Source organism: Sceloporus undulatus, unplaced genomic scaffold (assembly GCF_019175285.1).
Source record: "Sceloporus undulatus isolate JIND9_A2432 ecotype Alabama unplaced genomic scaffold, SceUnd_v1.1 scaffold_112, whole genome shotgun sequence".
In the NCBI taxonomy this organism is placed as follows: domain Eukaryota; kingdom Metazoa; phylum Chordata; class Lepidosauria; order Squamata; family Phrynosomatidae; genus Sceloporus; species Sceloporus undulatus.
Genome location: NW_024803033.1, coordinates 15,339 through 17,807, shown reverse-complemented (window position 1 = coordinate 17,807; position 2,469 = coordinate 15,339). Strand labels below are relative to the sequence as shown.

Below are 2,469 nucleotides of genomic sequence, written 5' to 3'. Positions count from 1 at the left end.
CCTGCCACTCATTCCTAGAATGGCTGGGACTCAGAGGAGTTTCCTAGGCATTGTCACCTTCTGCCCTCCATGGCCATTGGCACTGACCTTTCCCCATTGCCTTCCCTCCCTCAGCCCTGTGGACCTCCTCCTCCTTCGCACTCAGAGCAACCTTTCCCTACGGCTGAGGAGACGGCCTCTGACCCAGGGAAGCTCTGGCCATAAAGGACTGCAGAAGAGGCCTTTCTAGGGCTGCAGGAATCAGGGTCTTTGTACTGAAGGTAGGCCTTTATTCCTGGAGCTGGAAGAGGACCTTTGTTTAAATGTTTCAGTCCAGGATTGTATGGAAGGGTTGCAGCTGAGAGACTGAGCCCATGCTTTGCAGGAATAAAGCCCCAAATTCAGTCTCTAGTAGAACTGTCTTCCCAGAATGTGGAAGTGAGATTTCCAGACCCCAGACACACAGTGCGCTGGTGAGTCCTTTATGTGGGGACTGTGTGTGTATGTGGTGTTTGCTAGAGTTTTATGAGGTATTCGTTTCACTGGGTTTATAAAATGAGTTTACATACATCTTCACTTCCCCCAAATGAGCATAATCCACAGTTCAAGGTTCAGTCATAAGCCTATACATTTATAGATTTTTGATATTTCAAGTGCAACACATTCAGCAGTGTTCATCTTTTTAAAAAATATACAAGGAAAAGTGAAGAAATTGTCATTTTGACAATAGATCCATTCAGAAACAATGCACACAAATGTACATGCCTCAATTTCTATGTGGCTTTAGCAAGCAGAGGGAGGAGGTGCATACTTCATGCTCCTGCTATGAGTGACATAACAAAAACAGCAGTTAAGCTTAGAGAAATAGTATCATCTACAAAAATGAAATAATTATTTTGACCAGTGTCTAAATGGGGAGGGGGCCATGATGATGGGAGGGCATGGATCAGATCTCTAAGGTAATGTAGCTCTTATGCAGCCCAGGAGCTACAGCTTCTCCACCTGGGACATAAAGCAGGTCCTCCCGCTCCTCCTCTTTGTGAAAGAGAAGCCATGATGATACAGTGACTTTGAGTGCTGCAGGGTTTCTAGCCAAACCAAGCCTAACCCTTGTCCCTTTTCTCAGGAACTTCATCTTGGACACCTTGTACACGGCTTTGGAGTGTCTTTTGTTGGAAGTGACCGAAGTGCAGGGCCACCAGGATCCCCCTTCCCACATGATGGCCGACACAAAGGCCAAGCAGAGGGAGCTGGGCTCCAACAGAAAGAGGCTTCAGAGGTACAACAACTCTTTGGTAAGTTGCCATCCTGACTGTTAATTTCATCTGTGTCTGGAACGGCTGATGAAAGCAAGCAGAGAACATACTGTCGCAGTGTGCCAGAGAGAGTCCTGGTTAATCCTTTATCACCTCATTTTTTGAGGGGGCTTTGAAAATGGCCTATTTCACTCCTCCTCCTCCCACTTTCCCCCTTCTCTTCAGGTCAGTTCAGTTGCTGCAAAATGTGTTCCAAGTTCAAAAGAGTGTGCATCCCATCAACTCAAAAGAGGGAAGAGGGGAGGAGGGAAGGGGGCAGGGTCTTTCCCTTGCCAAGAGTCAGAGCAAAAACAAACTTCTGTACCCTTCCTCGCTTGTATGATCATTATAATTAACAACTTTGGCCATCTGGACCCCCTTCTGGTGTTGCTTGTCCACATGTGTCTTTCTTTCCCAATTTGTGAAATGCTGGGGGATATGGAAGAATATCTCTGGACTTAAATTGAGGGTGGGCCCAGTGGCCCCCAAGCCCAGAGTACTCCCCAAAACTGGTTTTTAAAAAGGAAATTTGCCTCTGAAATTAGGTGAGATATGGCCAAATGATTCATTGGTGACTAAATGTACTATACATGTTGAGATACTCAGTATCTTAATCAATCAATAATATTCCAGAAATGGCCTAATTTATATAGTTTATCATATTTTATATTATATTGAAAGAATTCGAGACAAACTGGATCTCAAAGGCTGTAGCTTTTTCTTGCTTGCAGAATTTAAAGTTTATTTCCTGGATTGAATAATGAAGTGTTGAAATAATATTTGCAATTCACCATGTGCTTTCCTCCCCTTTTGTTTAGTCACTCTCTGGATGAGGGCTATTTTCTGTTGCAGGTGACCTTTGCGGATGTGGCTATATATTTCACCGAGGAGGAATGGAAACTGTTGACAAAAAAACAGAAACTTACATACAGTTCTGTGATGATGGAGAATTATGAGAATGTGGCCTCTGTGGGTAAGGAACCTGAATCCATTGCCCTTCCTGTGAAGACCGAGGGCCCTTTCATAATTCACTGTCAGAGCGCTATGATTCCACTTTAGAATGATAGAATCAAAGAGTTGAAATAGACCACAAGGACCATCCAGTTCAATCTTCTGCCATGCAGGAATAGACATTCAAAGCACCCCCGAGAGATGGCCATCCAGCCTCTGTTTAAAGACCTCCAAAGAAAGAAAC

At 44.4% G+C, this 2,469-nt stretch overlaps 1 long non-coding RNA gene across 1 annotated transcript; it reads left to right on the top strand.

Moving 5' to 3' along the window:
• The first annotated feature begins 208 nt into the window (after positions 1-208).
• On the top strand, positions 209-2,187 carry LOC121917686. The gene is made up of 3 exons (XR_006101081.1): positions 209-260; positions 1,106-1,274; positions 2,127-2,187. It is a non-coding gene; the product is annotated as an uncharacterized LOC121917686 (long non-coding RNA).
• Positions 2,188-2,469: the final 282 nt, after the last annotated feature.